This window comes from Microtus oregoni, unplaced genomic scaffold (assembly GCF_018167655.1).
Source record: "Microtus oregoni isolate MIOR12 unplaced genomic scaffold, Mior012 000023F_ref0000262, whole genome shotgun sequence".
Taxonomy (NCBI): domain Eukaryota; kingdom Metazoa; phylum Chordata; class Mammalia; order Rodentia; family Cricetidae; genus Microtus; species Microtus oregoni.
Window position 1 is genome coordinate 4,248,330 of NW_024543082.1, and position 12,722 is coordinate 4,261,051.

At 46.3% G+C, this 12,722-nt stretch overlaps 1 protein-coding gene across 1 annotated transcript in view; it reads left to right on the forward strand.

Annotated features, from left to right (window-relative positions):
• Nucleotides 1–1,168: 1,168 nt before the first annotated feature.
• Nucleotides 1,169–12,722, forward strand: part of Mylk (myosin light chain kinase) — a 253,252-nt gene continuing 241,698 nt past the window's right edge. The window contains exon 1 of the mRNA XM_041673002.1: nucleotides 1,169–1,313. The gene's annotated coding sequence lies outside the window, so the exon portion shown is untranslated. The remainder of the gene's footprint in view (nucleotides 1,314–12,722) is intronic.

Sequence of the window (12,722 nt, forward strand, 5' to 3'; positions counted from 1 at the left end):
GAGAAACCGTGAACTAACGGTTCAGAGCTTAGAGATGCCCGGAAAACCATCTAACAGAGAGACCCTACCGGTTCTGGAAATGAAGCTAGTCAGTCCGTTAACATCATCTTTATACAGAGTAGAAAATCAGAGTCAGGCAGGGCCTCACCAGCCCACAGGGCCAGCTCTATCAGAACCAGATCTAAAACTTAGCTCTCCCCATCTGGGACTTTCCAATGACAGAAGCCACGGAGAGAATGCTTCAAAAAACACCAAGGTTTGGTTTTCTTGGGAGAAAGCAGGTCCAGAAACTTTCCAGGATGGGATCTGATTAGCCTGAGGGATTGGGTGGGTTATTCTGGGCTGGGCCTGCAGCTGTCTTTTCTCAACGTCCCCTGCTTCTATAGCCTTTCCCACAGTCTGCTCCTTCTGCCGGCCCGGCAGGTCTGGCTACCTCTCTCTCAGTCTAGGAGGCTTCAGTTCAAACGTGCACATTTCAGATTTACTAGTAACTGCATGTTCGGCATGTTTGCAATGCCCTGTGATAAGAAAATCTAATTTGTAAATGTTAAGTAACTTGTCCAAAGGTTTGTAAACTAGAAGGGGGTAGAGTCAATTCCAGAATCCACATTTTTAAGTGCTGTGTTATCCTATCTACGTAATTTGTTTTTTGTCATAAATTGAAGGAAATTGCATATAATGTAATTTCGAAAGAAAGTTGTCTTTCAGGATATTTTGTAGAAAATGTTTCAGCACACACTCTGTGTGTGTGTGTGTGTGTGTGTGTGTGTACGCACGCGCCCACGCGCGCGACCCTGATGTTGTTAACAGCTATATCCGTGAGAGAGAAAATTAATTTCCCAACGTGTGATGCCTGTTTGTTCTGTGTTGAGAGTTCTTTCATGAGATGCAAAAGTAAAATTTAAAAATCGGGGGGCACCGCTGCTCAGGCGCGCTAGGAAGAACTTGGTACGAAGCGGGGTGGGAGGACCGGAGTCTAGATCGGGTGGGTCGCGTAAATCCTAGGCACAGCGGGAGTGGGCGTGGCGTCAGGGTGTCAGGTCCATTCCTGGAGCTCCATGCAAATGACATGCAAATAAGCGCGTGGAAGTTGCGGCTCCGTGAGCTTTCCCAGTCCTGAGAGACGCGCTGCCGCCCTCCGGCTCGGTCCGCTCCCGCCCGGCGCTCGCTGTCGCCGTGCAGAGTCGCCAACTCGGCGCTCGCTGCCCGTCCAGCCCGAGGCGCCGCTTCGACCGGCCGCGGAGCCCGACGCCCGTGGCTGCACGCCAACCCTCGAGCGCCCGAGCCGGCTCGCACCGGTCTTCGCCGCGCGGGTGAGTGAGCCTGCCCGCGCGCTTTTGTCCTGCCGCCGTCACCGGGCTCCCGGTGGGAGCGGCGAGAGTTGGGGTGTAAGGGGAAGCCAACCGCCAAAGCATGGCTCCTCCTCCAGCCCCGGCCTTTGCAGACAGCTTGATGACCGCCTGGTCCCCACACCCACCAGAGTGATGCTGGGACGTGGACGGTCTCGTGGGCTGGGACTCGGTTTGCTCTCTAGCACCGCACCGAGCCCGCCTCGCTTCGCCTCCCTCACTTTAGCCAGGGCGCCTTTCTGAGGGACTTTGTTAGAGATGACCGCTGTTGGGAAGTTTGGGATAGATAAACTGATTTCCTAAGGGTGGCTTAAATCGTGCCCCTTTCTGGATCTTAGGACTCTGTAATCCTTCAAAGCTCAAAGGACTGAACTTCTAAGATTGGCATGGCAGATGGAAAGATGCTGTTGGGGAAAGTGTTTGAATTTTTTTTAACTGAGGTGAGAATATTATGAAGAGAAAAACTCCTCTCCATTGGGGTCTGAAGGGAATACAATAGCTATTGTGGTTTCAGGGAGCTGGGTGGGGCTTAGGGTGCACCCAGGCAGTGGACGTGGTGCTAGGGCTTAGGGAGCTGGCTCACCAACCCTCTGCTAAATTGCAAAGATTGGGGTATGTGAATTTCCCTTTGTCCCGCCACCCCTCATACCTCAGTTCTCCAGAACCTGCTTGAGAGCTGCTTCACCCTCCCAGCGAGGTTGTGCCTGTCTCTGCCCTGGAACAATCTTAGCTTGTTGGTTAAAATACACAACTCTACTCCACACAAGCTTTGGGTATCCGCACACTGGTCTCTGAGGGGGGAGTGTGGTGTCTCTGTAATCTGTGTTCCTAAAAGGCCTCTAGGGTGTTTAGAATTGTTTTGTTTTTCTCTCCTTCCCTTCTCCATCAACTCTGCTTTTCTTGTCTTGACCACCTTCACAGCCATCTTCTGTGGTCTGAGCCTCCTGCTCTGTTCTGCCTCATAAAGAACTGTGGAGGGCGATGCCTTCACTTCTGTGCCCTAGGCTAGTCAATGAATGGTCCTGTCCTGGTCCAGAGTGAACTTGTCGGTGTGTTCCCACCCTCATGGTCCAAGGGTTTGAGCTAGGGCTAGAAGAGACCTTCTGGAATACTTGGTTCTGAGTGGGAAGTGATTGTACTCTGAGGATATGCACAGGACTCTTTGTACCAAGCAGGTCAGCCCCAGGCTCACTGATCCAGCACCAGGCATGAGCTTGGAGAACCATCCCACTGTAGCGAGCATTTGTACCAGCTACTGTTTCTTGTTCAGTCGTGTGTGTGTGTGTGTGTGTGTGTGTGTGTGTGTGTGTGTGTGTAAGAGAGGGAAGCGTTAGAGGGCACTATGCTTGGCCGTTGGAGGAGGAGGGTAAGTTGGGTTAGTGGTAGAGCACATCTGGGCAGTAGACGTGACAGTTTGGGTCCTCAAAGTGGTTTGTGTGTGAGAGATTTGCTGACCCTTCCTCAGGAGACTTTCCACAGGGGTAGATCTTAGAGGACATATATGAAATCAGAACTTAGGGATAGTCCTGATCCAACTCGTAAGACTTGGTAGGTCTACCTGGATAGACGGGACAGCTGCTGTCACATCGAGCAGGGGAGGGTCTGCAAAGGCGTGTCTGGCGTCAGCTATACTGAAGGGAAACAGACCTGTGCAAGGTGTGCAGTGGAGGAAGAGTATTGGTCCTGACTGGTAAGGTCTCTCCTCAGTGCGTTCTCTGTCTCCCCCTTGATTTTCCCTTCACAGGAGAAGATGGATCACTACACACTTCTTCTAGGCCCATTTTTTTTTCTGTGAAATGCATCTAGTTGGTTTTGTTGTTTCTTTGTTAAAGAGAGTCATACAGTGGGGATTTGAGAATGAAACGGCTCTGTTAATGACACGTCTCGTTTCCTCTCCTCAGAAAAATGTTTTGCAATACACACAGGAGATTACTCGTTCTTAAAAGCCTCCTACAGGGGCAGTGGGAGGCACACAACTTTAATCCCAGCACTCAGGAGGCAGAGTCAGGTGGATCTCTGTGAGTTCAAGGCCAGCGTGGTCTACAAAACAAGTTGCAGGACAGCCAGGGCTTCACAGAGAAACCGTGTCTCGAAAAATCAAAAATAAAACAATAAATAATGAATAAGTCTCTTGTTGGGCAGGCCTACTAGCATCTGCTTTTAATCCCAGCACTTGGGAGGCAGAAACAGGAATATCCCTGTGAGTTTGAGGGCAGCCTGGTCAACATAGTAAGAGACCTTGCTAAAAACATCACCAGATAAACAAAACAAACAACAACAAAACCTCCTGTTCTGCCCTTTTTGCAAAGCTAGTGAAACTTAGAAAAAGAACACCTCTGCATAAAGTGACTTTTCCAACAGAGGACTTTGATCTTGCCCACATTCAATGGAGAGCAATTAAAATTTCTTTGAGATTATAATTGCAGCATTCCCTCTTTCCCTTTCCTCCCTCTGAACACTTCCTTATACCTCTTCTTCCTTTCTTTCTCTTTCTCTTTCTCTTTCTTTCTATCTTTCTTTCAAATTTATGGCCTCTTTTTCATTACTTGTTGTTATATTCATGTATACACACACATATATATATTTCTAAATGTAACCTGTTGAGCCATTTCCCCCCTTTGGCAAACAAGGGGTGCAGTGCGCACAGAGGACATTTGCATGGAAGGTCTCTATACTTGGGTGCTTGGGTCCCAGAAGAGTCTGTTGGCTGTTATGGGGGCTCAGAACCAAGGCATCATCAAGCAGTCATCCAGAGTGTGGACAGAGCATTGTCACTGCAGCGAGCCCCAGTGCCAGATGACTTCTTTTCTTTTCCTTTGCTCCCTCAGCCTCCTGTCCCGCAGGAGTGGTGAGGTGCCAGGCGACAGCCAGCTTATCAATCACTTCCCTCCTATGTGTCCGTTGTGCAGGTGCCTTCTCATCGTTCTTGCTTGGATTTTAGCTGCTCACCGTTTCCTCCAGATTTAAAGCTCACGTGCTTGAGACTGTGGGACCTCACTTTGTCACACAGGCCAGTGGGTTGCCCCTTTTACCTTGGTCCCTGATCTTCAGATACCAGGGCTGTGGCATTTGTGCACTGTGCCAGGACAGCCAGCCTAGTGGGGCCAGGGCACAGGCAGGGTCAGCAGGGACTGCCCCTTGAAGCTCAGGGACTAAAGAAGACTGACTTTCAGATGCTCCCTGGGGTCTTCTCTTCAGTGCCCTGCTGCTCAAGGTCCCTGGGTGTCTGAGGGCGAATGCTCACAATGGGAACCCCAGGAGGAAGCTGTGGGAATTTTTGTGTAGACCCAGCGTCAATTCCCCAGTGTTGTCCCATCCCCCACTTCTGGTTCTTCTGTGCCCTCCCTTTCTGCCCACCCCAGCTCTGCTCCTCCCTCCTGGGTCTTGAGTGCAGAGCCCTCTGGAGACCCAAAGCCCCCAGGACAAAGGAGAGGATTTCCCTTTCTTTCAGATCTGCAGCTTGATCCCCCCCCCCCCCCCCCCCGCCCCAGCTCTGGGCCCTCAGGCCTAATGTTAATTTTTTAGTCCAGGACCTTATAGATTACTTCTCATAATCCTCAGGGGACACAGGTAATTTGGGAGTATAGTTAAGGTTTTAAAAAAAAATTAAAGAAAAACTGTGTAACTTTTTTGTTTCCAGAAACTAGTGATTTTTTTTTTTTTTTTTAAGTACAGCTAGTTCTTCAGCAAATTGACAGGAGGTGGCAGCGGGGTGGCAGGTGCATTGTGACGTTTAAGTATTCAGATCTGCCCTGCCTTGTTTGCTTACTGGCTGGGTGCTCTCGGGCACAGCCCTTAACCTCTGTGAGCGGCCTTTAACATCTTTATCTGACCCCGAGAGAGAGCAGTTTTAAAACTGAGAAGACTAGGCCCGTGATAATCCAGTCAGGGAAGTGCTTGCCTTCCAAGTGTGAAAGTCGGCAGTTCATTCCCAGAAGCCATGTTAAAAAAGCAGCCATAGTGACACAGGCTCATGATCTCAGCACCGCGGAGCCAAAGACGGGGAGATCCCTAGGGCTCAAGGCCAGCCAGCTTAGTAGCCAGCCCACCTACTAGGTGATCTTCAGGTCTATCACAAAATATGGGCAGATAGCTCCTGAGAGAAGATACTTGGGGTTGACTTTTGGCTTCCACATGCACATATACGCATGCATGCCCATACACATGTTCACTCACACAAACATACATACACATACACACTCACACACAGTGAAATGGACTACAGGATGGGGAAAGGAGTAACCACTATTATAACATTGATTAGTGTGCACCACGTCCATGGGACGGCTATAAACGGGCCGGCACACATGTCTACTCTGCACCTAGCTGTGTGGGTGATTGTGAAACAAAGGGTCTTATGCCTGTGAGACTTGGGTTTGGGTGAGGAAACAGTTGGTGTGGATGAAATAAATAGAAAACAGGGAGAGTACAGAATTTCAAAGACATTCAGGGGCTGCGGTGGTGGGGAGGGCCTGAAACTCGAGGAAGAGAGCAATGTAGCTGTTCACCAGAAGAGAGGGGGCAGGGACACTTGCCCAGTGCCTGAAGGTTCTCAGACCTTTCTCAGCTAGAACCTGGTGTGACACCTTTGACCTGTGGTGTTCCCCCAGCCATGCATGCCTGCTTCTCTTGAGATTTATTTTGTGAATGATTTTCATTTCTCGGCTTGTTTTTCTTTTCCTGCCCAGAGTCTTCCAGGAATGAATTCAGTTTTATGCTGAATCAAAAATAACGAGAGGCAGCAAATCTATGGCCACAGTAAAGGCCCAATCCCGTAGAAGACTCCTGAGTTTCTGGGGTCTGTGTTTTCTTCCTGTGCTTCATTTACTGTTGCTGATTTTCTTGTTCTAGAATTGCAGGGCGCTGGACTAATGGAGTCACACCCAGTTGACGTTTGCACGACTGAGGAGGCAGGAGAAACAGAAAGAACTGAAGCACTCATACTAGTGGATGGTGATTGGATGGGAAGGCCGACGTCCTTTCCTAAGCCAGAGGGATGGGTGCACATTGGCTCCATTATTTATCTCACTTGCCTCTTTAGAGTCCTTAAGAGCTGTCCTCTTTATTTTTACTTATTTTACATTGTTATCTACTTTTATGGGTATGGGTGTTTTGTCTGTGTGTCTGTAGATCACATGGATGCAATGCCCACGGAGGCCAGAAGAGGGCATCAGATTCCAGAGCTGGAGTTACAGATAAGTTGTTAGCCACTATGTGGGTGCTAGGATTAAACCAGGTCCCCTGGAAGACCAGCCAGTGCTTCTGATGCCTGAGCCATCTCTCCAGTTCCTGCTTTGTTAATCTTAAAGCACAGACTGACCACGCCACCCCCACCTTCGGAAACCTGCTAGTTCTGTTCCCTTGGAATAATCTCATCTAGAAATTCAGGACCCCTCCCCCCCAGCCCCAGTCTCACTACAAGTCCACACCCTTACTGCTGTGTCCCACAACAGCCTTTGCCTAGTGCCGTTCTCTCTAGCTTATTATCTTCTGGAACATTCTCCACGTGTCTCTTTGCCTGTTAAATTCTTCTATCCTTGCCTGTTCGTTCAAGAAATGAGCTGAGTTTCTAATTCTTGACACCAATAGAGGCTGCCTTTGATCTCAGTTTTAACATCTTGTAGCAATTTGTTCTTGTAAAATTCTTTTTAAGGTGACAAGTCATGTATTAATGTGGAGTTTTTTATTTGATTTTTTTATGGTAAAAATCTATCTACCTACCTATCTATCTATCATCTATTTATCTATTTGATTTTTCAAGACAGGTTTTTTTCACAGAGCCCTGGCTGTCCTCGAATTTACTCTATAGACCAGACTGGCCTTGAACTCTCTCCCTTTGCCTCCTGGGTACTCGGATTAAAGGTCTGTGCCACCACGCCCTTGAAAACTCTTCTAGGGAAGGGCTTGGTGGCTGTCTATTCCTCACAACAGGGTTACAGAGCTGACTGGTAAAGTTTCCCTCTTAATCTGACAGGCTCAGTGGGTTCAGGGACTCCCCTGTTTGGTTTTTGTTTTCACAAAGCTCCCTGGGGGATTCTGAGAGCAGCCAAAGTTGGGGTTCAACCCAAGTTGGTTTTCCATGGTGTCATCATTCCTTTGGTTTGTGTATTAGCAATAATTCTTCAGAATTAGCAAACTAACTAGATAAAGAAAAAGAAAAGGAAGGAAGGGAAGGAGGGAAGGAGAGAGGAAAGGAGGGAGAATAAATAGCTGTGCAGTGGCATTTTGTAGTTTCTCAGGAAGCACGCATTTCCTCTGATTTACACATTCCAAATGCTGTCCAAATGACAGCATCCCTTTGTAGAGTTGGGACCGATTTCTTTATCCTTAGTAGAATCACAATATAAAAGACCCTTCTGAACTGTGTTTGTTAGAGTTATACAGGATTTCAAGATAAAATGCTAGTTTTTATAACTAGTCTTCATGATTTTGAATGTTCACCAATCCTTGTTCCAAGACAAAATCTTGGTTAAGATGTGTACTTTTTGTTGTTTGTTTTTATATTATGTTGGATTTGATCGCCTAGTATTTTTCTGGAATTTTTTGCATCTATGACTCATGAGATAAAATTATTGTCGTTGCTTTCTTTGTCCAGTTGTGTTTGAACCTCCAATTTTTAACACCTTTACATCTTTGGAACGAACAGAACCACTCTCAGAGATACTGAAGTCTACCAGAATTTCCGTGTTGTGAGATATCACTTTAACTAGGCAGAGATGTTTTACACTTGTTTATGTTGCAGATTATTACTTTAGCTGTGTATAGGTGTGTTACGTTGGTTTATGCTGTATTTGCGTTATGTAAAGATGTGTTGCTCTTTCACCTTGCTTGCCTATTGGTCTAATAAAGAGCTGAACGGCCAATAGCGACGCAGAGGAGGCATAGGCAGGGCTGGCAGGCAGAGAGAATAAGCAGGAGGAGGAATCTAGGCTGGGAAAGAAGAGAAGAGAGTATGAGGGAGAAAGAGAGGGAGACACCTGGGGCGGCCAGCTTCCCAGCCACACAACAAGCAGTGAACGTAAGGCATACAGGATGAAAGGTAAAAAAAAAAAAAAAAAAAAAAAAAAAAAAAAAAAAAAAGCGCTAGGCAAAATGTAGATGAAGAGACACAGATTTATTTAAGTTAAAAGAACTGGTGTGACAAGCATAAGATAAGGCCGTGCATTCGTAACTAATAATAAGGCTCTGTGTCATGATTTGGGAGCTGGTTGGTGACCCAAAGGAAGTCTGATACATTTCCCTACATTTCTTTTAGGTTCAACTCATGGCTTTGGTTTTTCTATATGTAAATAATATTGCTAAAAGTTGATGTCCTGAAAATTAGCCAGAGTCTTTGAAAAATAGACTTCAGTACTTACGTTATTTTCTCCTGTGATAAAATACCTGAAAAAAAAATACTTTGGCTCATAGTTTGAAAAGGTACAGTCCGACATGACCGGGAGAGTATGGCAGAGTTCTTGGCAGTTTGGATGAGAGCTGTGGTGAGGAGAGGCTGGCCCTATGTCTTGGCTGGTCAGAAGACGGCATTTAGCTACAAACACTCTGATGAATCTGGCTAGCCTAGAACCGACGTCTTTTAAATCCTCTCTGCAGTGTCTGTCTTGCAGAACAAGAGATTTTCACTTTTTGATCAAGTCCCATTCGTCTTAAGAATGGATTATGCTTTTGGTATTGAAGCCAGGGCGTATAATTTACATTATGTGAATTTGTTAGGATATTCTTAAGATGTTTTATAGTTGCAGGTTTTACATTGACGTTTGATACAGTTTGGTTTTGAGTAAGCTCTTGTTCTTGTTTCAAGACAAGAAGTTCTTTTCTGAATAGAAATGTCTAGTTGTTCAGTGTAGAGAAAACTGCCCCTCCCTGTTGTACCTTTGTTGAAAGTCAATTGTGTGTGTGTGTGTGTGTGTGTGAGCATAGCTGAGTACCCCCCCCCGGCCTTGCTTTATGTGTTTTTCTTAGTAGTAAACTTTTATATCTTTATTAGGCTTTTTAAAATCAAGAAGTTAATTTACCTTACTTTCTTCTCAAAGTCACTCAAGTGATTTAGTGATTTAGAGCTTTTACTATTTAGATAAATTTCAGAACCATCGTGCTGATGTCTGCATTAAAATCCTGCTGGAAGTCTTGTTTGTCATTGATTGTTTGGTTAAGTTTGTTTGTTTTTCTCTTTTTGAGACAGGATCTGATTGTTATTCTTGTAACTACAAATAGACAGATGTCTGGGCACACCTGTATGGCATTGTATAGATTAAGGTTAGCCTCTGAGAATGTCTGTGTTGGGTTGTCTTGACTTATTTGTATTTATCTGTGTTTCTCTCTTCTCTCTCTCTCTCTCTCTCTCTCTCTCTCTCTCTCTCTCTCTCTCTCTCTCTCTGTGTGTGTGTGTGCGCACATCCGTGTGTGTATGTACATGTATATCTGTGCCTGAGGAAGCCAGAAGAAGGCAATGGATCCCCTGGAGTTGGAGTTACATGTTGTGAACTGTCCAGTGTGGGTGCAGGGAGCTGAAGTTAGATCTCTGCCTGAGCAGCAATTGCTCTTAACCAATGGGCAATCTCTTCAGCCCAGATGCAGTTTTGATTATGTTCATTGATATGAAAGATCATCTTCTTATTGTGGGTGGGAGCATTCCTTTGGCAGCGGATCCTGGACTGTATAAAACGGAGACAGCAAGGTAGGTACTGGCTGGTATTTTGTGGTCTGACCAACTGCTTCAGTTTCCTCTTCCCTTTTCTTCTTCATGGTGATGACGTTGTGAGCCAGCCTCTTCCTCCTTTAAGCCACTTTTGTCAGGGTGTTTACCTGACAAAAAACAGAAAAGGAGTCTAAGGATCTTCATTGTATAACCTAGGCTAGCCTGCAGAAAAGGAGACTAAGGGTCTTCATTGCATGACCTGGGCTAGCCTTCAGAAAAGGAGACTAGGCGCCTTCCTTGCATGATCTGGGCTAGCCTGCAGAAAAGGAGACTAAGGATCTTCATTGCATAACCTGGGCTAGCCTGCAGAAAAGGAGACTAAGCGTCTTCATTGCATGACCTGGGCTAGCCTGTAGTTCCCTGTGTAGATCAAGCCTCCGGTACCCAGCAGCTCTGGCGCTGCTGTTACAGGTGTGCACCCTCTCGCCCAGCTTCCAAGTTTGCTGGGCTTTGGATCAATAGTGTTTTCACATTAAGGAGAGAGCCTGCATCTTGAGGTGTGTGTATGTGTGTCTGTGTGTGTGTGTGTAGTATGCTCATTAGGCACATGTCCCCATTGATTTGTGTACTGTTTGATTTCTTCTCCAGAGTTTTTATACTTTTTAGCATATAAATGTTGAATGTACTTTGTTAGATTCTAGGCATATTCATTGTATGTTTTCAGTACAAACTTAAATATTACATTTAGTAAAACCTTATTTTCAGATTGATTATTACTATTATTTATAATTACAATAATTTTATTTTAACAGATTTTTTTAAAATTTGAAATTTGGTGAATATACTTATAGTACTCAGGGATCTAATGTAACTGGTACCTAATTATAGTTAACCGACAAATAAAATGTTTAATTTGACCAGTCTTGGAGCCTGAGATATAGAATCAAGCTTAAGCCCTTACCTACTTCTACCTCTAAACTTTCCCTGGGCATTCTTTTTTGAGTTGATTTTTTTAAATTGATCTTCTATCATGTGATATTTCTTAAGTCTAGTACTTTATCTTTAGATTCTTAGAGATTTTCATCGTAGAGAATAGATGTCATCTTTGATAAAGACTTATTTTTTCTAATCTGTTTGACTTTCATTTATTGTTCTTGGCTTGTGTGGTAGTTTTGCAGTATCATGTTAAGTGATGAAGACCCACATGTCTGCCTTATTTTCTATCACTGGGGCCAGGCACTTAGGCACATACGATTATGTACTGTGTTGGCTGTAGGACTTTTGTACATGCCCTTTACAGGGTTGAGGAAGTATGAGTTTATCTTTATAATTGCTAAGATTGTTTTTTTTAAATCAGAAATAAATAGGATTTTTTTCCAAGTACTTGTTTTGGATCTGTTAAGAATATTGTACATTGCTTCTCTTTTTCCTATGAGCTGATAACGCTTTCTGTAAAGGACAAGTGTGATATTATGATATTTAAGGAATATGTATATACCTTTATCTCCAGTTCCAGGCACAAAACTTCTAAACCTACAGATTGCCTGAGGGGTGCGGGTGAGAGCAGAGCCTTTAGTAGCTATTCAAAAGGTGCTCCAACTGTTTCCACGCTGTGTATAGAGTCAGGCTAGGGGCAGGTTGTCAGCAGAGCCAGTCATGTAATTAAAAGGTTGCTCTCCAACCTTCAGAGAAGAGGGAAAGGCTAACGTTTTGGCTAAAGGATATTTAATCAATCATTTTGTTGTATTATAATGGATCCCCCATATAAGCTTCTAATCATGGGGTTTGAACAGCTTCTGGATTGGGTGCTAGCATGGGGGTGTGCCTAGAGGCTCCTGGATTGGGTGCTAGCATGGGGGTGTGCCCAGAGGCTCCTGGATTGGGTGCTAGCATGGGGGTGTGCCTAGAGGCTCCTGGATTGGATGCTAGCGTGGGGGTGTGCCTTGAGGCTCCTGGATTGGGTGCTAGCGTGGGGGTGTGCCTAGAGGCTCCTGGATTGGCTGCTAGCGTGGGGGTGTGCCTAGAGGCTTCTGGATTGGATGCTAGCGTGGGGGTGTGCCTAGAGGCTTCTGGATTGGATGCTAGCGTGGGGGTGCCTAGAGGCTTCTGGATTGGATGCTAGGCTAGCGTGGGGGTGCCTAGAGGCTCCTGGATTGGATGCTAGCGTGGGGATGTGCCTAGAGGCTTCTGGATTGGATGCTAGTGTGGGGGTGCCTAGAGGCTCCTGGATTGGATGCTAGCGTGGGGATGTGCCTAGAGGCTTCTGGATTGGATGCTAGCATGGGGGTGTGCCTAGAGGCTTCTGGATTGGATGCTAGCGTGGGGGTGTGCCTAGAGGCTCCTGGATTGGATGCTAGCATGGGGGTGTGCCTAGAGGCTTCTGGATTGGGTGCTAGCGTGGGGGTGTGCCTAGAGGCTTCTGGATTGGGTGCTAGCGTGGGGGTGTGCCTAGAGGCTCCTGGATTGGATGCTAGCGTGGGGGTGTGCCTTGAGGCTCCTGGATTGGATGCTAGCGTGGGGTGTGCCTAGAGGCTCCTGGATTGGATGCTGGCATGGGGGTGTGCCTAGAGGCTTCTGGATTGGATGCTAGGCTAGCGTGGGGGTGCCTAGAGGCTTCTGGATTGGATGCTAGCGTGGGGATGTGCCTAGAGGCTTCTGGATTGGATGCTAGGCTAGCGTGGGGGTGCCTAGAGGCTCTTGGATTGGATGCTAGCGTGGGGGTGTGCCTAGAGGCT